This window comes from Mytilus trossulus, chromosome 2 (assembly GCF_036588685.1).
Source record: "Mytilus trossulus isolate FHL-02 chromosome 2, PNRI_Mtr1.1.1.hap1, whole genome shotgun sequence".
Classification (NCBI taxonomy): Eukaryota; Metazoa; Mollusca; class Bivalvia; order Mytilida; family Mytilidae; genus Mytilus; species Mytilus trossulus.
In genome coordinates, this window is record NC_086374.1 from 19,547,727 (window position 1) to 19,572,705 (window position 24,979).

Sequence of the window (24,979 nt, forward strand, 5' to 3'; positions counted from 1 at the left end):
CAAATTCTAACCTGGAATGGTCCTGTCAAGGACGGCAGTTAATGCAGGGTTCACACATTGCCGATTATTGCTCCCGTTTGATATCAGACAGCGATACGACACGAAAAGTGAAAAAGCCGGATTACTATCCTCAATTATCTGGAATGTCCTATCATTGTCTGAACGCAGTTGTTTAAGTTCGTAGCAGATTCCTACGGGTGTCGGAAATGGTCCGAATAGGTCGGCGAAGCACCCCGACAGTTAGATGCGTCCCGTAAAATTCGGGGAAACTCAGACGATCTTGTCTAGTCGGGTTACAATCGTGCCTATCTCTTGACAGATTCTGCTGTATCGGATCAAAATCATAACAATGTTCTGTGTTATCTGTCGGTTTACTGTCTGGTCATTGTCTGGACTCTGTCGGATTACATTCGGTAGAATCGTGAATTTTTCATTGCTGTTTTTCTGCCGATTGAGTCCAGATTGTATCCAGATCTTGTCGATTGCGAACCGTTTTTGCCGAAAACGTTCCGGAACAGTCCCGTTATTAATACGAAATTCCTCAATAGTACCAATGTCAGAGTCCCGACAATTACAGAAAATAATACGACTGATACCAGACAAAGCTGTTTGCAATGCAATAGAGCGGACCATGATAGGATTACGTTCCGACAGTACCGGATTATCCCGAATATGCCGACAGTTTTCAAACAAATAACTTACGTCAGCGTCGGTTTACTGTCTGGTCATTGTCTGGACTCTGTCGGATTACAATCGGTAGAATCGGGATGCAGTCGTGACAGACTCGGTCAAATTCACCATGCGAAAGATACAAATCGGATTAGAATCGGATTGAGAACGGGATTTTCGGGACAAATCGCTTGGAAACGGTTGATTAACGACGCTTCCTGAACAATATCTGATTGCTGTCGTGATTAAACATTTTTTTTTACAAATTTTAATTAAAGTTTGAATTTCAATCCACGATTGACAGGATCTTGATCAGACTTTTGACAAGCTCTAATCGTGAATGGTCCTGTCAAGGACGGCAGTAAAAATCGTGAATGTGACCCCATCTTAAAACGTGAATGAGTGACTCCGGTTTAAACCAAAATTCGAGAGCCGGGAGATATAAAAACTTAATAATTGATGAGCTGCATGACCAAAAGGGACATCAAAAAGAATAATCAAAACATTACAAGGTCGGCTTTGTCAAATGGAGTTGCAACCTTAGTTTCTTAATTCTTTAAAAAAAAATCCATTAACGGACATTTTAAAGAAAAATGTGCTATTCTATCTATAATGTAAATAGCTTGCCACTAACTACTTTGTTAATGGAAAATCCGGGGACTTTCTATCCAGTATTTCTCAGTTTGTGTAAATTTCTACTACCCCGGGGACTTGTAACCCTGCTTTAACCTCTGTTTGTGTCAATATCTTATCTTTTAATTGTGTCGCGTGATACCATAACAATAGCAAAAAGAAAAATACCAACAGATGAATTATCGCTGCCAAAAAGATCTGTACTTTATAACTTGTATCTTTCATTGATTTATTGATATAGTTTAATATAAGTATGTGACTGATATATATCTCTTCTGCTTGTATGGTCAAACAAATGGCTTGAAAAAAGTATTTGTAATTGGTGGCTTGTATTCAATCATACATCGATGCTATCTGTCGCTAGCTACATTCCTGACTAGGCATCAGACGTTCATATATTCGCTTAGTCAACAAATATGTCCGTAGAAATTAATAGAGGGCAATGTAGATCTTTTGTTCACAAAATAACAATTTATATATCTATAGATCTAACTATAACTTTCATGATAAAGTACAAAAACGCGTTAATAATAGCATAACATTGGTACAACTCAACCCATAACTGATGACAATTAAATAATAACAATCAAAGGGCATAACATGTTCAAGAAGGGAAAGACAGCTGTAAAAATGTGGAAATTAAAAACAAAATTAAAGTCCATTTTTTCAATGTGTACTTGAAAAGGGTGCATCTCTACTGACCAGTATCATCCCATCAGATTTATGGTCATCATTTAAACCATCATTGGAAATCCTACAGTTTCTTTCACATTTTGAGTTATTTTACATATTAGTTTCATCTGGTATTATAACCGTCAGGATTTTTCTTCTTCATAATCAGCTTTAACATCTAAAAATAAACCTCAATATAATAAACCGAAATTTCCTTAATTGAATTAATTTGATACAAAATCCAAATGAAACCCACATTCTCTATGTTGATAAGGCCTTACAAGTAATTACACGTTGTAAAAGATAACGGACAACCAATTTGGCCCAAGTGCAAGTACAAATTTTATGAGATCGGACGGTAAATAATTTGAACATTGGGTGTTTTTAATCACAATGTGATTTCATATATAATAAGCATTTAATGACTTGGTCCGTAATCAGTATTACAACGTCCTATTTGTGATAAGACAATACTCATTAACGTAGAATTAGTGTACACAAATATCAAAATATGCATCCATTCAGATAGTATTGTGTTGTATGTGTTGGAATATAACAATTCTTTGGCTATCTTAAAGATTTTTTTCTTTTTCTGTAAGTATGTTTTTGTATTTTCTTGAGACTGAAATTAACTTGATCTTATTCGACAAAAGACAATACTTTATATAATGGTATAACATCACTTTTGATGAACTTAGATGTTGTTTTTGGTGTGTCTAACTGTAATGATGTAACAAGTCACTGGTTGTGACAATAATCATTTTAAATGTTCAAGTTCTTGCATCTGTATCCATGTTAATAACTATTATCTTTGTCGAGCCTTATAGTTCACAAGATTAACCTTTCTTAAAAAGTATGAAATGTGTCGCAATATCATAAATTTATATTTGTTATTGTGTTAGTGTGGTCGTTTTTAGAAAAATAGACACACTTTTATTTTTTCATTTTTAATATGTTATTTTTAAGGTGGTATGGGAGTCTAAAATAAAAATGATAGAATTTGTTCATACTTTGTCAAAATGTAGTATCTATTGATACATGTTCAAAAATATTATAAAAATGATAGGTCACCGCGCATTTTCTCAAGCTACAGGTTGTGACAAAATGACAAATTTTGTATAGAGTATACAGGAAAAAACAACATTTTGTGAATAGAAACTAAACAAAATGATAGAATTGTAAAATAAATTAGGAAAAGATTGCTTTCAGACAATGCTTTGAGAATATTAAAAGAAAAGATAGGGTCACCGTACGTTTTTTCCGGCTAAAAGACAAAATAGGAAAATTTCATGTAGAGTCCTTCAGAAAATGCACTGTTTTAGAGTTACCTCCCCTTAAATTGCCAATTTGAAAATATTCAAAAACAACCAAAAATAATCTACACTTGTAAAAATATTAATATTTCTAACTTATATTCTTATAAATTGGTTCTTTTAAATGAAAATTCACATTAAATATCTGCATTCCTGCATATAATTTTGCTAATTTGATAGAAAATATGGACCTTAGATTCTCTGTTTTTTACAATCCAAGATGGCGAAAGACACCCATACCACCTTAAACACTTTAAGTGTAAAAGGGTCGCAGTTTCATTATTATAAGTAATATGATACAAAGTGTGACCAATAGCGAATATGTATTCTCCTTTCTCACGAATAAAGCTGTGGAAAATAATTATGACATGAAATAGCTTAAAACTACAAACGTATTATAGACCAAAGAGGTATCTCGGTATTCGGATCTCATTGATTTAACGATCACGCGGGAATATTAATTCTGAAAAGTTTTTGCTCTTCTCTAATAAATTAACTTGCTTCAGGTAGAAGTCCATTGATACCTTAGACTTGAACTTCGAAATTTTGAATGCACTATTTATATGGTCACAGACCTTGGCATACTCTCACATATATATCATATGTACTGTCTCAAATCAGTCCGGAAATAATTGTGTATTTATATATCCACACCCTACCCCTTATATATTAAATACGGAACTATTGAACGCAACAGATACTATACTCCTACGTATGCATTGCATCTACTGTTCTTTATCATTCCGGACGTGAATGCTTTTCTAAACAACGAACCTCTAAACGGACGTCTCTTCGCAAAATTTGTTGTAAAGATCTTACATGTCCACACTGCAAGATGTATTGTATTTACTGTCCAAAATCAGTTCGGAAATGACTGCGTATTTACACATCCAATGCCTTTTAGTTATTTCTGTTTCTGTCTCGCTAATGTTACTGCACATCTCCATTAATCATTTTTTTTAATCTATATTGCTTGATTAAAAATGTTTTGATTTCTAAGTTCATGGTACGTTTTGCCAATTCGAACATACTCAATTGATGTATTTTCAAAATGGACGTGAAATAGTCTTGTAATACTAACAACTGTTTAATACCGAAAAAAATGCATAAAATGAAGAAACTAAAAATACGAACATTCCGCATATCTTTTAGTTTTTAATGCTTTTTAACGTTTTATATTGAAATGCCGGTATGAGTACATTTCCGATGTACTTTAATTTGCAGCTATATTACTGTTGTGCCATGACTTCTATGTATACATGCCTAATGTAATGCAGATAAACAAAAAATCGTTTTGTGAAACTTTAGCAAGGTTGAAGAAGCACACGCGGGGAAGTATTTATATACTTTATTTATATTTATATATAGTGTAAGGTCATATAACATATGTCAATTGACGTCACGAAATCTACCACTATAATTGTATGCGTTGCCTTGTGTCTTTAATGGTGATCATTGTTATTGGTTGTACATATCGTGCATGACCACTGACAATAATGTTTGTCTGTGTGTAAGATGCTTTTTTTTGTTTTTTTGTAATGCCCACCCGAAAGAAATAATTATTGAATGACTTACAACTAAGTTGATAAGAATCGATATCAAGTTAGGGCCTAAAACAACACTTTTATAAATTCCGTGCGTCCGAACCCTTTTTTTTTTTTTTTTATTATTTATCTCATGACCAGGAACGCTCAAGACCAAAATTTAAAAACTTGACTAGCAATATGACAAATCATGTAATGAAATTAAAGGTATTATCATGCAAGGTATCACCAACAAGTAAGATAATTTTTGTTTTTAGTTATATAAACATCAAGAATTTCTTTGAGAATCAGAGCCTATTATATATCACATAAAAGTCCTAATCTCGCATAGTATGGTATATATAGCCATACATAGAAGGCTTCGAAAGGATATTTGCTACACAATTTCTGCTAAAGTTTGTGAACTACAAGTTTTCCGGAACCGTTCACGGCATATCACCTGGAGGTCCTAAGATGGAACTTGTTTGTATACTAGTCTTACTCGCTTCAAGTTTAAATGTCTGATCCCTGTTTGAAAACTATTGATGCGATATTTTTTTTTTTTTTTTTTTAATTTTTTATATTTAATTTTCAATTTAGACATGTTGATACATGCAGTAGGTCCGTAGGAGTTGAAAAATGATTATCATCTTGTCTTGAATTGACGATATCGAGCTAATATAATTGTTTTTCTTTCTGATGACTTGTTTTTGGTCTATAAAACCGACATTACCCAATAGAGATTTACTTTAATGGTGCGTTTTATTGTTTTTATCGTTGTATCTGTAATCAAAGCAGTGGAAGCATGGGTTAAGTATACATTTGTGTAATAGTAAATAAATAGTACAATGAAGAAATAATGTTGATTAAAATCAAGGGAATACTGCACAGCAACTTAAGGATATGCACACAGATAATATATCATTTTGGTGATAGTTTTCAGATTCTTATTTTTTGATTTTGGTTCATCTCTGTGATGAAATACTAATTGTTGTAAGTTTTTATATCGGACAAAATCAAATCAATTGTAATGTGTAAAGTACAATTTTATTGTAGAAAGTAATAACAATAAGTCCTACATAAGTTTCAAACACCACTTCCCAAACATCTAAGCTGGCGATTCGAATGCTAATTTATGTTTGTGCTTCGATGTACAATCGATATCGTACATTGGTTTTTAACTTGAACAAGAGCACCCTCAGGAAAACCTTTAAAGGGGAAAATAAATATAATATATACTTAATGATATATATTTAATATAATCTAATGGTGTCAGTCTTGTTATTGAAAGTATCATAGGTTGCAAAACAGCTTTAAGTTCAAACTACAAAAGCTTTATTTACAACTAATTTTAGCATACAGAATATAAAAACTATGTTGATCTTTTAAGTCTTATAATTACAAACAAACCAAATTAATAACGGAGGTTAAAACAATCCCATTAAATAAGAACATACTAATAATAACCGAAGCAGGAAACATACATATACCGAATACGACATACATGACATGCGACAATAAACTATGTCATACTATGCATAGCTATTAAAAGTTAAGTAAACAATCATTATTTAAAGTAGAGTAAGAAATCATTATCAAAAGCACATAAAGCAGTTTAATTGCCCACAAGCAATAAAAGCACGTTAATCAGAAAAGAACTATTTATCAAATTATAAGTTAGGAAAATTGATTAAACTAGTTTTTTTCTAAAACCCGTAGAAATTCATTCCAAATTTGCAGCTGCAAAGCGAAAGTAAATTATGTCATAACTTGATGATCTAACAACGAGCTGTGTTTTTGTTTTTCAGCATTACCAAATTATGTAAGTATGAGGGACTCTTTTTGTTTCTAATTTTTAAAGTTAAGACAGTTATTCCTGGTAATTTTCTGACTATAAGGGATATACATTTTGAAATATGCAAACGATCGTCAAATGAGCTATCGTCAATTATATAAAGTAATCTGTAAATTTAACGCTAAATGGTAAATAGAACTAAATGTGTACATTTCCATTCTCAATTTTATGTCTGTAGAAATGTGGGGGTGTTATTTCCTTGCTAAAAAGTGCCACAAGCCACGAAGATTATAACTTTATAAAACCTTAGAAAAAACTTTTTTTTAAATTTTAATTGCCGTTTTCACTATGATATTCTCCTTTTACTGGGGTTTTCCTCGAAAAATGCAACAAATTAGACATTAAAACGAAAACAATGAGTGCAGGAAAAATGGTTTATTTCATTTTCCTCCATGCTTTGAAACTGGAGTTTTTAAAACAAGATTAGTATATAACGAAAACTTCATATGGACAGATTTGCCCGAGGAGTCGTGTCATTGATGTTTGCCAATATAACCATTCCATGTCCTAACATCCTGAAATTCACAGAAATAAAACTAATTGAAATATCATTTGGAACATAAGAACATATGATCTCAGACTAAAGTTCATTGAACATTGATGGAATGCAATAAATAACTTGTTAGATGATGAATGAAATCAGATATCAATCATATAAACATGTTAATTAAAAGCACCACCACAACAGCAGTTATACAATGTAAACTATTATTAAATGTACAGCATATTAAGATTTAATCAGTGGAAATCCACTAATGTAGAACATCTAGTTAGTTCTCAAGTTTAGGCAGACTGTTTTTATTCTTAAAGCAGAAGTTTTTTAACATCTCAGTAGAAGATATGTGAACCAATTTTGATGCTGAAATAAATAAATTCTACCGGAAACAAAAAACATATATATCTCTGTGGATGATATTTTTTAACTGGAGATACATGATGATATATCATCAATGATATAAATAAAGGGAAAAGTAGTATATCTGTGTTCATAAGTCATAAATCGATTGACAAATTCGGGTTACAAACCAAAACCAAGGGAAACATCAACTATAAGAGGAAACACTGAAGTGCAACATAAACAAACGCCAACATACACAAGGTGTCAGTATTCACCTCATAAACTTACAAAACCTTTGAATAGACTTATTAAGAAGGGATATAATTACGATACTGTTGTCAAGTCATTAAAGATTGCATATTTTGGCGTTAATATTGAGTCACTGATAAGGTCTTTGCGTCGGAACTAAACACATTTATTCTAAAAACAGTTGTTGGCATGACACGGGTTATGTTCTTCTCATATATGTTATGATGGTATGATACTAAACCCCTTACGGGAAGGATTGTGCCTGATGTTCATATGATGAAATCACAACCTTTCAGTCAGTTTAATTGAAGTCTGGAGCTGGCATGTCAGTTAACTGCTAGTTCTGTTGTTATTTATGTATTATTGTCATTTTGTTTATTTTCTTTGGTTACATCTTCTGACATCAGACTCGGACTTCTCTTGAACTGAATTTTAATGTGTGTATTGTTATGCTTTTACTTTTCTACACTGGTTAGAGGTATAGGGGGAGGGTTGAGATCTCACAAACATGTTTAACCCCGCCGCATTTTTGCGCCTGTCCCAAGTCAGGAGCCTCTGGCCTTTGTTAGTCTTGTATTATTTAAATTTTAGTTTCTTGTGTACAATTTGGAAATTAGTATGGCGTTCATTATCACTGAACTAGTATATATTTGTTTAGGGGCCAGCTGAAGGACGCCTCCGGGTGAGGGAATTTCTCGCTACATTGAAGACGTGTTGGTGACCTTCTGCTGTTGTGTTTTTTTATTTTGGTCGGGTTGTTGTCTCTTTGACACATTCCCCATTTCCATTCTCAATTTTACAGAAACGAACTATTTGATAATAACTACAATAGCAAGTAGGCAAACAACAATAGAAAAATAAAGACATAAATAAAGGTAACAGTAGTATATAGCTGTTCGAAATTCATAAATCGATTGAGAAAAATAATATATCCGGGTTACAAACTAAAACTGAGGAAACACATCATATATAAGAGGAAAACTACGACACACTAGAAATACAACATTAAAATGTACACGCACAGAAACGAACTATAATATAACAATGGCCATTTTCCTGACTTGTATAGGACAATTTAAGAAAAAAATGGTGGGATGAACCTGGTTTTGTGGCTAGCCAAACCTCCCGCTTTTATGGCAATGTTAAATGTAACATTAAAATGACATCATTTCATGGCAGGACTATAATACAAATAAATGGGAGAACATATAGGACAGAGAAACAAACACACAAAAAATAGCTATCAAAAGGTACCAGGTTTATGATTCGATACGCCAGACGCGCGTTTCGTGTACACAAGTCTAACCAGTGACGCTCAGATAGTTATAATGCCAAAATAAGTATTAAGCGTAAGAGCATTGCGGATCAAACGTTTCGAAAAGTTGTGCCTTATACGGCTATGGATTTATGCCTGGGATAAGAAAATCCTTAGTATTTAGAATAATTCATACTTTTGCAAACAGTAAATTTATAAAGAATAACTATATAATACATAAGAGATTATCATCTGCTCTAAAATTAGTCGGGGGCTTGGTGGTCGAGTGATCTGAGTAGTTTAATTGCTGTATAACTGGTCGGTCAACATTGAGGTTGTGAATTTGAAACCCCGCACGCACGAAACAGGCCTGTTTGACTGCAATCTTTATGATGTTCAGTTTTATTAACAAAGGTCGGTGCCAGTAGCCCAGAATTTTGGTTCCTCAATGCTCTTCAACTTTATACTTGTTTGGCTTTATAATTATTTTAATATGAGCGTCACTCTGATGAGTCTTATGTAGAAGAAACGCGAGTCTGGCGTATTAAGTTATAATCATGTTACCTTTGATAACTATTTACACCACTGGGTTGATGCCACTGCTGGTGGACGTCTCATCCCCGAGGGTATCACCATACCAGTAGTCATCTATTCGGTGTTGACATGAATATCAATTATATGGTCATTTTTATAAATTTCCTGTTACAAAACTTTAAATTCTCGAAAAACTAAGGATTTTCTTATCCAAGGAATAGATTATCTTAGCCATATTTTGGAAGTTTTGTTCCTCAATCCTCCTGTCGTTTGTTTATGTTGCATTTCAGTGGTGTTTCTGTTGTTTCGTTGCTTTCCTCTTATAGTTCATGTTTCTCCCTCGGTTTTAGATTGTAATCCGGATTTGTGTTCTCTCAACCAATTTGTGACTTTCCAACATAGGTATACTACTGTTGCCTTTTTTTTATATAGTTTATGAAAAAAATAAAAAAATGTTATTTTAATTAAAAAATACTTTGATAACTGTTGTTAAACAATTCATTAGAGCAAACTTTCATTTGTTACTGTACCAACTTAATAGTTTCCATGGATATTTGATTTACTAAACAACCAATGTTCTTATATTAGGGTCATCCACGTCCTTAGTAGTCACTCAAGATAAAGTTACTTTCGTTGAATCTTCGCATTTCACTATCATTCTATTATTCTAGCGTTGTGTCAGTCCTGGATATTTCTGATAATTCCCCACGACGTAGACACAAGTTAAGGGTTGTAGTTTCTATTTTTTGTAAACGTTTTTATCCGCGATTGTAATATTTTGTAACATTTTTATTTTGTTATGTTGATGCCTCTTTATTTATTACTATGTGTGCAATTCTTTGGTTTAGTTTAATTTTGATGTCAACCAATTTTAAATTTGGTTGTACATGCATACATGTTGCTCTGTAAATATTGTTATTTCATACTTTTTTAAAGAAGGATATTCGAAATGTGAAAGATAGTCTCTCTGGTGCCTTGTTTCTTTTATAATCTTGTTTTTATTTTCTGTACGTGTTAAACAGATAATGACTTTCGCTATTCAAGAATTGAAATAACGTCTGTCTACTTAAAGGATAGTGCAATATGCGTTATATTCAATAAAATAGAAAAAGATGTTCATGTAAACAACCGATGAGCTTTGGATTTTCAAACATTTTTGACCTTGACCATCACTGTTGAGACATTGATTGTCGAAATACGCATCTGGTGCAGAACATTTTGTACCGTTTATGTTATTAAAAAGAGTTGTTATGTCCAAACAAATATACAAGGAATATATCATGTGTTTAATATATATAAATATAACATTATTTGTATCAAATTTGAAATGGAATATATAAGGAATGCTTGGGGAAAACTATTTAATATGTTAAATTTTCATTTCAGATACTTTTTTTAGTTATGACAAAACAATACAAAACATTCTCTTGAACTGAATTTTAATGTGCGTATTGTTATGCGTTTACCTTTCTACATTGGCTAGAGGTATAGGGGGAGGGTTGAGATCTCATAAACATTTTTAACCCCGCTGCAAATTTTGCGCCTGTCCCAAGTCAGGAGCCTCTGGACTTTGTTAGTCTTGTATGATTTTTAATTTTAGTTTCTTGTGTATAATTCGGAGTTTAGTATGACGTCCAGTATCATTGTACTAGTATACATATTTTTAGGGGCCAGCTGAAGGGCACCTACGGGTGCGGGAATTCTCGCTACATTGAAGACCCATTGGTGACCTTCGGCTGTTGTCTTCTCTATGGTCGGGTTGTTGTCGCTTTAACACATTCACCATTTCCTTTTTCAATTTTATATACTATTACGGTAACCATTTTGTTGCTAACTTTTTTTTGGCATCTAATGGAGAAATGTCTTATCATCATTTCTTTTTAACTTAATTTCGGTAAAATTAAAAGTAATATTTTGTATCATTGATGAGTAGAAACGGAGCATATGGCTATTTTAAGAACAGATAGAAGAGATAATTAAAGTTCCTTTCATTACTTCCAATTCATATCAAAATAAGTATACAATGAAATCCGTAACCTTTGATATTATGGGGGAGGAAGCTTTTTCTACGTCGATTTCAACTGACATTTTAAATTCTTAAGTTTAACGGGTTTCTATAAAATACAAATTACATTTCCTTAATTTTGTGACCATATAACATCAATTAACTTTTGTTATCTTAAATGATATAATCTTTGACAATTCATGTGTATCTTAAACATTTGCGTGTTATGTAATTTTTTTCTGAATACATTTTTCATATTGATTGTGATTGGTTAATAAGTTAACAACAGAACTGCATGTAATTTGCATACTGCTTTGTTTACGTTGCAATTCAATATTGTGTAATTGGAATATTCTAATTTGCCCTTATTATGTTTTGAAAATTTATTGAATTGAGAAAATTCGCAATACATTTCACATTTTGCATCAACTTCGTGGGAGTAAATACAAAAATAAGATATTAATGACATACCATAAACTGAATATAATTGTCAATATTTGGCTATTGCATATTTTGAATGCATTTGTCTAACAATACTGATTAACTATTTAGGTTAAAAAAAATATTTACATTTCGTACATATATGGTGGATAATTACTTCACTCTCTTTATCTCATTATCACTGTGTTACCTTTATATCAGTAAATTATCTATGACCGAAATAGTTTTCACTTCACATTTATTCCAACGGGTAACTGATTTGAAAGCATCTCAGAGAGAAACGTAAAGTCCCCCAACCGTCTTAGTAAGGTTTAATCTCCTCACATGTAAGATTCATTATGTATTTTAACATAAAGTAAATCGGGATGTTGAAAATTTCAATCTTTACCATCACCCTTTTGTTAAATATAGACAAACATTTGTCAATTACAATTTATAAAGGTACTCAATCATTTAACCATCCTTTTTTAAGAAGACTATTCGAACATTTTACCCTCCAATTTTGTGAAGGAAATTTGAAAATATTACCCTTTCCGTTAGTAAAAGACATTCGAGCATTTTATCCTCCCAGTTTGAGACGGAAATTCGAATATTGAAGTTGTTATTCATTCTTTTGATGTGTTTGAGCTTTGGGTTTTGCCATTTGATAAGTGACTTTCCGTTTTGAATTTTCCTCGAGTTCGGTATTCTTGTGATGTTACTTTTTTCGAACATTTTACAATTCCCCTTTGTTAAGGATATTCGAATATTTTACAAAGATAGATCTTAATTATTTATGTATACTGTAAACACGTATTTGTTTTATGTAAACTCTCCCTTTAGTTACAAAAAAACTGTAAACTGCTTGTACTTACTCTGTATTATCTTTAGTTATGTAATGCAGGCATATTCCACTGGGAATGATTCATGTTTCATTTTACAATGATTGAAAACAAATGTAAAATGTCTTTGGATAAACAGGTCATAGTTGCAACAGTTGTTGTTTAATTAAATGGAAAGGGTTTTATTGCCGCGTGAAATGTCACGTGATTGTGGAGGAGGAGGTTGTTGTTGCAGGTCGAAACAAATGGTGATTAAATTCAAAGATTAAATCTTTCATTACATACTACTTTTTATCGAACTCTGTGCACTTTAGACTGACTTCAAAAAATACTCTTTTGTCTTTGATGCCAAAGTTGACAAAAAGACTAAAGCGATAAGAAAAGTAGTATCAAAAGAGTCTTGAACTGCCCTAAATGACATCTAATTTTGTATTTTTGAATTATTTTCAATTGTAAAATATTTTGATGAATTCAGATATGTTTGTTCAAAATAGGAGAGCAGGCAAACGTTTAACATTTTTTTTAAAATAAAATGGTGAAACATACGTCCGTGACCACCACTACCTGAGGAATTAAATAGCTTAGATGTATTTGGTTCTGAATGCTCTGCAACTTCGTACTATATTTGGCCTTTTTAACTGTTTGGATTCAAGCGTCATTGGTGAGTCTTTCATAGACGAAACGCGCGTCTGGCGTAAATACAAAATTAAATCTTGGTATATATGATGCGTGTACTTACTTATAGCAATCAACCAATCATTCAGTTGTGTATATGCAGTTTAAAAATGACAATGACCAAGACAACCAACGTTGATTACTCGACATGGAAAACCATACAACTAAAACATTGGAAACTGCTTTTTTTGTATATAATGTGATAAATTGCATCTTATAGAAAACTGCAATGCAAAAAACATGTTTGTATATAAACATTATCATAACTGCTCAAAATGTTTCTTCACGCTTAAAAGTGAAAAAAAAGGAAAAAAAACTCAAAGAGGAAAGTTCCTTATCTAATGGCAAAATCAAAAGCTCAAACACATCAAACGATTGGAAAACATTGTCATATTCCTGACTCGTCAGGAATATGAGAATGTCAGAAGCCTGTAATTCAGTGGTTGTCGTTTGTTTATGTGTTACATATTTGTTTTTCGTTCATTTATTTTTATATAAATAAGGCTGTTAGTTTACTCGTTTGAATTGTTTACTTTGTCATATCGGGACCTTTTATAGCGGACTATGCGGTATGGGCTTTGCTCATTGTTGAAGGCCGTACGGTGACCTATAGTTAATGTATGTGCCATTTTGGTCTTTTATGGACAGTTGTCTTATTGGCAATCATACCACATCTTCTTTTTTGTATTGGTACTGACATTGCTTTATGAAGAAACCTAGTTTTATAGCTGCTATATATAAACATCTCATTTGTATGACAGTCAAAAATATTTCCGCTATATTGACAACAATGTGTGAACAAAAAAAACATACGTAATAGGTAAAAATGTAAAAAATTGGGGTTCAGCAGTCAACATTTTGTTATACTAGTAGTCCTTATCACTATAAAACGAACAACTATTCCATTGAAGAACTACATATGGATATTCAGTATGATAAATCAATGTATATTTATGGGGATTGTGCGTGCGTGATATTCATATGATAAATACGTCCTCTTTCAATCAGTTTGATTGTGGTCTGGAGCTGGATTGTCACTAACTACTAGTAGTCCTTTTTTAAGTTATGTTTCATAGTCATTTTGATGAGTTTATTTTGTAATCTGTTTTTGACATCGGACTCGGACTTCATTTAAATTGAGTTTCACTGTGCGTGTTGCTGTGTGTGTTGTTTTTCTTCATTGGCTAGATGTATAGGAGGAGGGTTGAGATATCACAAATCATATTTAACCCCGCCGCTTTTTTTGCGAAAGGGAATACATAGCAATTTCATATCAACTTTGCTTGAGAAAGTTGGAATCTTAGTTCGGACATATTGGCTGATATAATCGAGAACTAACATTCCATTACCAGCTGTATCGACCGTGGGTTATCAAAAGCCTAAGATATATTACTCGATAAGTTTAGTGCGTCCGGAGTTTACTTTAACATAACACAAAGGTGAAAAACGTATTTTTTTGTCGATAGTAATAGACCTTACTTTAAGCTCATGGCGGTTGATGCATGTGTAGTAGAAGACACTGACATGGTCATGCACCAAGCTATTTCAATAATGTTTGTACTATTCCTTGACCTGTGTCTTTTGAATGGATTAAAGAGATTTGAACACCAGTAAACTATGGTCACTTTTTTTTTAATTTCATTCTTAGATAAGACGTGGCACGGTACTTGTCTATCCCAAATTCATGTATTTGGTTTTCATGTTATATTTGTTATTCTCGTGGTGTTTTGTCTGATGCTTGGTCCGTTTCTGTGTGTGTTACGTTTCGGTGTTATGTCGTTGTTCTCCTCTTATATTTAATGCGTTTCCCTCGGTTTTAGTTTGTTACCCCGATTTAGTTTTTTGTCCATGGATTTATGAGTTTTGAACAGCGGTATACTACTGTTGCCTTTATTTAGACACTGCAACTGCATTTCTAAAAAATAATACTTTAGGGAGGAATAACAAAAAAACTAGAAAATATAGACATATACCTAACCTTCGTCTATTAATATTTTTATTATCTGACAAAAAATTTGATCATTCGCTTGACAGGTTTTTCTTGTTCAATATGTAATTGATTTACACTATACTTTTAAAAAAATTCTTTGAAATTATCCAAGTATGATTTTATACCTAGTTTTTATTTCACTTTTCTTTTAGATTTTCCACTCCATAAATCACATGAACTTTTTATTCGCTGTTCTTTAGTTTTCAGCTTCAAATTTTGAAGCGATTGATGCTATCATAGTTTCTATATCTCTTTTAATTACTTATTAGGATATGCTTGAAATATTAGATTCATAAAGATAACTCATATGTAATGGTTTTATATATTCATTTCTGCTTATTTTACAATTGTAATTAAATAAATCTTTAGAAATGAAACCATCAACCTTTTAAGAAGCATTCCTCTGTGATAATACACCTGCGTTTTTTTTAGTAGAATCTATTTACATGTCATTGATAATAATGTTGGTAAATAATGAAAATAATCCTTTATAAAGGCTTTTCTCGGTTTATCTTTATCAGGAACGCCCGAAATAACGTTAGATTTACAGGTCGGGGATGTAAAGTAATTAGTGAGCTCTATGTAACGAATTTTAGTATTACCATCCAAATTTCGTTCAAACAAATACATCATTGCTTTAATAACAATTTTTTATCTTAAGAATGTATTGTCTGGTCTGGTTTATAACACTTTCTAAGAAGATGACACAAAACTCTATAGAATAATCATTCAAATCATATACTAAGTACTAGTATTCAGTGTATATTTACAATTTTGTTAATTTACATATTGATAATCCCTTACGTAAAGAAACTATTAAGATCACCATATAATGACACAAATAGGAGATCGTTATAAAGACCACGAAACTCAACTTCTGTCACAATTACGACTTACTAGTATATTCAACTCTTAACACAACGGTTTCAGCGATTGATCCTCAGTTGTTGTCCATTCGTTTGATGTGTTTTATCCTTTGCATTTGCCATTTGATTATGGACTTTCCGTTTTGAATTTTCCTCGGAGTTTTGTATTTTTGTGATTTTAAAATTTCTTTCGATATAGAAATATTACAGTTATATAATTTGGTTTATGTGAAAACAAATAATCAGACTTATTTACTCACTGAGTTTTTACATGAGCAAGACGACAGGTTCCATTAAAGATTATAAAAATAATGTGCTCGTTACGCAGAAACTGCTCCAACACAGTTAGGAGGACAGATTAAAATTAACACTCCGTAAATTTTAAGAACACCATCACGAATTGGTTGATCCAAACGATGTGTCTTTGTCCAAACTAAAAGGACATATTTACCACGTGTTAGATTGTGGTTTGTCATTGCGTCGTCAAATCTTTTAAATACCGAACGTGAATTATTCCCGATTGTGACTGTTTTGATGAGTGTGAATTCGCATTGCTATAAGACGAGTTACGGTACTTTTCTGTCCCAAATTCATGTATTTAGTTTTGATGTTATATTTGTAATTCTCATCGTATTTACTCAAACGTCTTGACATCTTTTCTGTTATATTTATGAGTAATGGTAAAGAAAATTAATCACCGCCTACATTTATTAGATTTGATTTGGTTCAACGTAATTTGTACGATGTATTACGTTTGCAGTTTGATTCAGAAATAACCGGACATAGCTATATAAGAAAGTTAATTGATTATTGGTACCTCAGTTTGATATTAGTAAGTATTGCAATTTTCATTGTTATTAAAGGTATTATCAGTATTTAGTACAAATATAATCTTAAATCAATCCTTTAATTCTATCATATTTTTGATAAATAGTTTAAAGTCATTCAAATGTGACGTCATTTTGTGTGCAGTTTTAGAATTTCTAAAGTGTCGTCAATTTTTTTGTTTTTTTTTAAATTTCAAATGTGACGTCACTTTTTACGTTGAAGCTTTGGCTCATTCTGGTGGGTTTTTTTTGTGTTGGATTATGGTGGCTTATGTAATGTATCCGTTTTTTTCTGTAATTAGTTAATACTTCTGTTTTATCATGCATATCTATTTTATAGCCATTTTATAAAATTCACAGTTTGCAAAAGTATAAATTATTCTAAATAATAAGGATGTTCTTATCCAAAGCAGAAAACCCTAGTCGTATTGTGCACAACTTTTGTGAACTTTTGGTTTTCAGTCCTGTTCAACTTTGTACTTGTTTTGGCTTTTTAACTTTTTGTATCTTGGCGCCATTAGTTAGTTTTGTGTGGAGAAACGCGCGTCTGGCGTATAAAATTTTAAACCTGGTGCCTTTTGTTAGTTATTATTCGTGTGTTTCTTTCTCCAATATGTTTTCCTTTATATTTGTATTGTTGTCCTGTAACGTTATGCTGTCATTTTAATGTTACACTTAACACTGCCATTAAAGCGGGAGGTATTGAATGCCACACAATCAGGTTTAACTTACCATTTTTTCTGTACCAAGTCAGGAATATGGTTATTGTTATATTGTAGTTCGTTTCTGTGTGTGTTACATTTTAACGTTGTGTTCTGTTGTATCGTTTGTTTCCTCTTAGATTTGAGTGTGAATTCACATTGCTTTAAGACGTGTCACGGTTCTTTTCTATCCCAAATTCATGTATTTAGTTATGTTATATTAGTTATTCTCTTTGGATTTTGTATAATGCGTAGTTCGTTTCTGTTTGTGTTACATTTTTATGGTGTGTCGTTGTTTTTCTCTTATATTTAATGCGTTTCCATCAGTTTCAGTTTGTAACCCGGAATTGGTTTTATTTTCAATCGATTTATGAGTTTTCGAACAGCGGTATACTACTGTTGCCTTTATTAAGTCTTTTTTCTTGAATTCGCTTGCGACTTGTAAGATATACGTTTCTAGTTACTAGACCTCATTTTTGTATAGATGGTATTTTTTTAATCATATGATAAAACCTAAAATATTATTAGATCACATACCAGTCTTGAGATTTTAAAAGTAAGTCTTCTATTTTGCTGGTAATTAATACCAGGCATTTTTGTAATCAAATGCAATTGCCTATACCTGGTAGAGCAGAATACCGTTAGAAGTATTTGTCTCATTATGACTATTCTTAACATGTATTGCAATAATTTCCAAATGTGAAATTGGAAATTAGGAATGTGATCCTAATACACGTAACATTAATAAACTAATGTACGTAATCGTTATGGTTGTCTTTCTGAAATTGTTTAACATCCCACATCTTATTTTATTGATTTTGTATTTACCTTGCGTCATAGATCAAATTAATTCCTGTAGTTTGAGTTTAAAAGAGGGACGACATATACAAAAGGGACAGTCAAACTCATAAATCGAAAATAAACTGACAACGCCATGGCTAAAAATGAAAAAGACAAACAAACAAACAATAGTACACATGCCACGATATAGAAAACAAAGAAATAAGCAACACGAACCCAACTAATACTAGGGGTGATCTCAGGTGCTCCGGAAGGGTAAGCAGATCCTGCTCCACATATGGCACCCGTCGTGTTTCTTATGTGATAACAAATCCGGCAAATAGTTTTATTCGGTAGGTCACATTCATGAAAGGGGAGGGGATTGAAGTTACGACGTAAAATATATATATATCTGTCTTTTGAATGAGTATAGTCATTTCAATTGATACTTTATAGTGTGTCTTGATATGTTGTAATGTTACACTATTGTTTCAAGTGTTAAGGTTGGTTCGTTTTAAAAACGTTAAAACCCTCTGCATTTGTCCTACGTAATGCATCTGCTGTTCAGAGGTTGTCATTTGTTGATGTGGTTTATAAGTGTTTTTTACCCCTAAAAATTCGACTCTTGGTCTTCCTGTTTGAATGGTTTTACACTAGTCTTTTTTGGGGGTCCTTTATATTTTGCGGCTCTGTGTTATAGACTGTACTTTGACCTATAATGGTTTACTTTTACAAATTGTGACTTGGATGGAGAGTTGTCTCATTGGCACTCATGTCACATCTTCTTATATCTTATCAATTAACTAGAAATGATGTTAAATTTTTATTTCAATATCTCTAAATAACGACTTTTGTTATATGAAATACGAATATAGATTGGTTTGTTGTAAATTTCTGAAGTCAATAGAGTTCTGTTCCACAGAGAATTATTCTGTGGTCTATACGATTTCTGTCTTTACGATTTCTGTCTTTAACATCACACATGTATGCATTCTTTAACACCTGCAGCTTTACTACCCTGAAAGACATATAAACTGAAGCTGTTGTAAAAGGGTGAGAAATGTATTGATCTTTATACATACAGCACTATTTAGTGCCATTCTTAAAAGTGTCATCATCTATGCAAAAATGCAAATGCTGCACCTTCAGAACCTTTTAGATTTTTTGGTAGGCGAAATATCAGCCATTGAATGCAGGTTTTCCATACAGCCTGCTTCATTGAGTTCATGTTTCTTTCTTTACATATTTACATTCGCGTAAGTATCCTTATCCCATTTTCGGTTTTAATATTGACTATGATTTAATATAGATGATTATATCAATATTACTGTTCGTGCATTTTCCGCATATATTTTTTATTCTGTAAAGTTAATTTTTGATAATACATACAAGCATTCATCTTAAAGATATTTATATGCGTTTCATGCTGCTATGTTCTGCCATCATTGACATTTGTAAATCTCTATGTTACTATGCATCCTATCCAAGTACAGCTAATCCAGATCAATCGTTGGATGATTTATTGAAGTATTTAATTCTATCTTCATTTAAATGAAGTGACATTGTCGTTGTTAGGTTTTTTTCCATGTTACTTTGCGAAATTTATTTAGTGTTTTCTACTGAGAAAAACATTGATAAAACTCACTGTATATCATTCTAACCATATATCCTGGGTTGTCACTATTGGGAACCTTATTTGTAATTGTGTTATTAATTCAGCGATCAGTATTAAGAGTCATGTGGCATTTAATAATACTGGGGGTAATACATATTTTGTAGATTGACTTGTACGTTATTTCGTTTGAATGTTTTAGAGTGCGTTGAACGGTTATTTATCGTATCTTTTCCATAGAAATTGAGATAAAGGATACCACAAGGACAGTATAACGTATTGCATAACTTGACTTATTATAAAATAGACAATGAGGGTCATTTGAGAACAATGATGTACGGCAAATGTGGTAATGTCATCTTTCGGATGAAGAACATTCCATTTGTATATTGCAACATTCCGATAGCGCCTGCTTATGGAGTAAATATATCCAAGAAAATACGATATTTCAAGGCTTGGGTTTCCCAACATGATTGACTTCATAGAGGTTCGCTCTTTACGTAAAATTTATTGAATAAAATATTTCAAGTTTCTTATAATTTGAACGGGAGTCAAGAGCTTTAATGGACATGTCACAAATGACCGGAATATTCCAATTGTCATGACATCGACACCATGATCTGTTCCTCGACTGGCACGTTACTGGATGATGCTTATCGGCAAATATGGACCACGAGTAACACGACAACTGCTACATAGAAAACCAACCCTCAACACTTGACGAAAATAATTAATCAATAGTTTATATTCTTTTTCTAAACTCAACTGACCTACAAAATAATCTGGGTTATGTTAATCAATCAACTAATCAAGGAAATGTCTGCTGTCTTCTTTTTAAATAAGAATGGCATAGAAAACAATATCCTTTTAAGTAAGACATTATATAGTGCATCTGATAAATGGAACACTATACATTTAAAGACGAAATAATTAGATTAGATGTCAGTTCTCAGGGCTATGTAACAGGGGGAACATTCAAAAAGCAATATTAGACGGGAAATGGAAAAACTTATGCAGATTACCATATGTGTCAATCAACTCACTTGTTTTCCTTCGGAACAGCATTGTACTTAACTGTTCAATATTCATAGCACTGCAAATAATCAGAGAACGAAACAAGAAGAGGCATGCCATCCTGTCAAATTAAAGTCATATCGCCCTACATAATTAAATGTATGGACAAAGTTCTAATCATGTTGATTGAAAAAAAGATCTCTCATATCTCCATTGCTGTGTCCTCGTTGCACCTCTGTCTCGTAGGGTAAATTGGCGTCTTTGTATATGATAGATAGTAGACTGTATCGTAAAATAGATGGTGATATACATATCCTCAGGTCATAACTTGGATTTGGAGCACTAATTACATTGTCATTTGGTTTAACTAATATCTATATTATACCTATCTGACTGAATAGTTATCACTTTCGATTTATGCAAGTATGTTTAAATGAATATATAAAAATAAATTTATGAAATAGGGGAGAGAGGAAAGAACAGGACAAACTATTAAGGAATAGATATTGAGATAGTAGTACTGTTTCCAGTTAAATAAAAAAAACTAAAGATCAAATGAGTTTCATTCTGAAAACACAAATCAAAGCATGTGACAATGTTAATACGAGGAAATCGTTTATACGGTTATTATTTTAGATACAATTTTTTTTTATATTTAATCAAACAATGCTCTGTTGGATAGAATAATAACCACAACAAAACGTACGAATAATTATATTATCTGTAGCTATCCTTTAACAATATGACTTTAATCGGCTAAGTGCCGTATAAGAAGTGAAAAAGTCTTTAAGAATCAGCGCAAATGTCAACAAAAAAAAAAGGAAATGCTTTATAAAAAATTACAAACGTTCCACGACGAAATGCATACGCGTCGATCATGAGTATATTGGGAAATAATATGGAAAAGCGCGAATGGTAAAACAAAAACTATAAGTAGGGATAATAAAATAGTATCAATCTCATCTTCAAATAAAACTTAAAATTTCATAAAAAAATTTAAAAAACAAGTAACTAATAGTTACGTCATCTTAAAGCTTTTCATACATCAACATCATTTGTTTACATCATTTTGAATCAAAAAAGATTCTGATAAATATTCTCGTTGTCCGTGGTTTCCTTCGAAAATGTCTATCAAGACTAAAAGGTTTTACTATGCTCAGTCATATTTCCTGTTTGTAGAAGTGACGTAGTATTGAAAGCAAAACCACTTCGTACTAATGAATAGGATTATTGTCTCGTGATTTGAATGTCGAATTGACTTTTGTCCTGTCTGTAATATATTTGCAATGAATCTATCTTATTATAGATGATTGATATAGGTATACATTTTCCTGACAATTTGCGTTTTCATTTATAACTGAAGGAAAGAAAAACACAGTAATTTGAAATTGTATGAGGCGTAATCAGTTTTGTATGTCAAAAAAGGGTTGAAGTAAAAGGTGTCATCCTTAGCGCTGGAAAGCCGTACCAAGGAACTTACTTTAAATAAAGCTAATACTAACAATGACCACTGCCCTTTCCTCGATCTTGATATCTATATCACTAATGGAAAGCTGAGTACAAAAATGTATGATAGAAGAGATGATTTTTCATTTCCTGTCGTTAATTATCCATTTTTAGATGATGACGTTCCCTTGTCACCATCTTAATGTGTTTATATATCTCAACTTGTACGATTCGCTCGTGTATGTAACAATGTTTTAGATTTTAACAAGGAAAATTTGTGTATTACTGAAAAAATATTACACCAGGATTTTCGATATCACAAACTAGTCAAAACATTTACTAAATTTTATCATCGGTATAAGGACATCATTCGTAAATATAGCTCGACATGCAGACTTCTTATACGTTCAGGTATTTCACATCCAATTTTTTTATGGAAATATTCTTTATAAAGCACAAAGGCGTCAGCATTCACCTCAGAAACTAACAAAACCTTTGAATAGACTTATTAAGAAGGGATATAGTTACGATACTGTTGTGAGGTCATTAAAGATTGCATATGTTGGTGTTAATATTGATTCACTTATAGGGTCTTTGCATCGGAACTAAACACATTTATTCAAAAACATTTGTTGGCATGACATTGGTTATGTTCTTCTCATATATGTTATAATAGTATAATACTAAACCCCTAACGGGAAGGATTGTGCCTGATGTTCATATGATGAAATCATCATCTTTCAGTCTGGAGCTGGCATGTCAGTTAACTGCTAGTAGTCTGTTGTTATTTATGTATTATTGTCATTTTGTTTATTTTCTTTTGTTACATCTTCTGACATTAGACTCGAACTTCTCTTGAACTGAATTTTGATATGCGAATGTTATGCGTTTACTTTTCTACATTGGCTAGAGGTATAGGGGGAGGGTTGAGATCTCACAAACATGTTTAACCCCGCCGCATTTTTGTGCCTGTCCCAAGTCAGGAGCCTCTGGCCTTTCTGAGTCTTGTATTATTTTAATTTTAGTTTCTTGTGTACAATTTGGAAATTAGTATGGCGTTCATTATCACTGAACTAGTATATATTTGTTTAGGGGCCAGCTAAAGGGCGTCTCCGGTTGCGGGAAATCTCGCTACATTGAAGACCTATTGGTGACCTTCTGCTGTTGTTTTTTTCTATTGTCGGGTTGTTGTCTCTTTGATACATTCCCCATTTCCATTCTCATTATATCAAATGTCTGAGAGAAATATAAATGGTCAGAATCAAAAGGTAAAATCACAAAAATACTGAACGCCGAGGATCATTCTAAAAGGAGAGTCAGTAAACAAATGGCATAACCATCAGCTCAAAACCATCAGAAGAATTGATGATAACTGTCAAAGACGCTAAAGAGCCGTAATCTAGAGCCCTAAATCACATTTGAAATAAATATTTAAAGTAGACAATAAAGAATGGAGAGGTTAGATGATAACTTAGCATAAGAAATGTGCAAGAGCAAATCAGAGATAATATTGACCGATAAAGCCAGAACAATGGTGGTTTGGAATAAATATTTGTGTAAATTCATACCATCTGTGTCCCTTGCCAGGTCAAAACTTAGTTGCCATTCCAAGAATTCAATTATATAAAGGCAACAGTAGAATACCACTGTTCAATCGTCATAAATCGATTAGGCGAAAACAAATCCTGGTCACAATTAAGTCATGTCTATTGTTTGTTTCTTTACATGGATAAATATGTTCTTTATCGGGCAACAAATGGTGGAATGTGTCGAAGGTTTCTTTATTTTTCTGTTTGATGCATGCTGTGTTTTAGAAATTTATGTAGTAGAAATTGTTCCATGTTTTCTCATCATTTGTGTTCCATTTATGAAGAATTGTTTACTAGAACAATGTTGGCATAGCGGCATTTTATGAGTTTTGAAATATTAACGCCCTCTATGTATTTGCATTGTCCGTTTTAATTGAAAAGTTTATAATGTTATGTATTATAGTGAACATTATAACACTAAATTCACCGCCAGATACCATATTGGTCTTGTTGTAATGATTTTCTTTGCCGTTGAAGACCCTCAAGTTGCTGCAGTGGATAAAAAAAAACAGAAACAAAATCATAAATTCTTTGATAGTTGATTTAATTATATATACCATGTGTTTAATATCTCATTTGAATGAATTCCATACATTCTAATTTCCCATAAACAGCAGCCGGTTTCGTGAAGACTATAACTGTTAAGGTATTTTTTTAATATTTCAGTAGTA

The 24,979-nt window shown here is 32.2% G+C and overlaps 1 protein-coding gene across 1 annotated transcript in view; it reads left to right on the forward strand.

Annotated features, from left to right (window-relative positions):
* The first annotated feature begins 2,472 nt into the window (after nucleotides 1–2,472).
* Nucleotides 2,473–24,979, forward strand: part of LOC134706693 (parathyroid hormone/parathyroid hormone-related peptide receptor-like) — a 152,347-nt gene continuing 129,840 nt past the window's right edge. The window contains exon 1 of the mRNA XM_063565862.1: nucleotides 2,473–2,568. The gene's annotated coding sequence lies outside the window, so the exon portion shown is untranslated. The remainder of the gene's footprint in view (nucleotides 2,569–24,979) is intronic.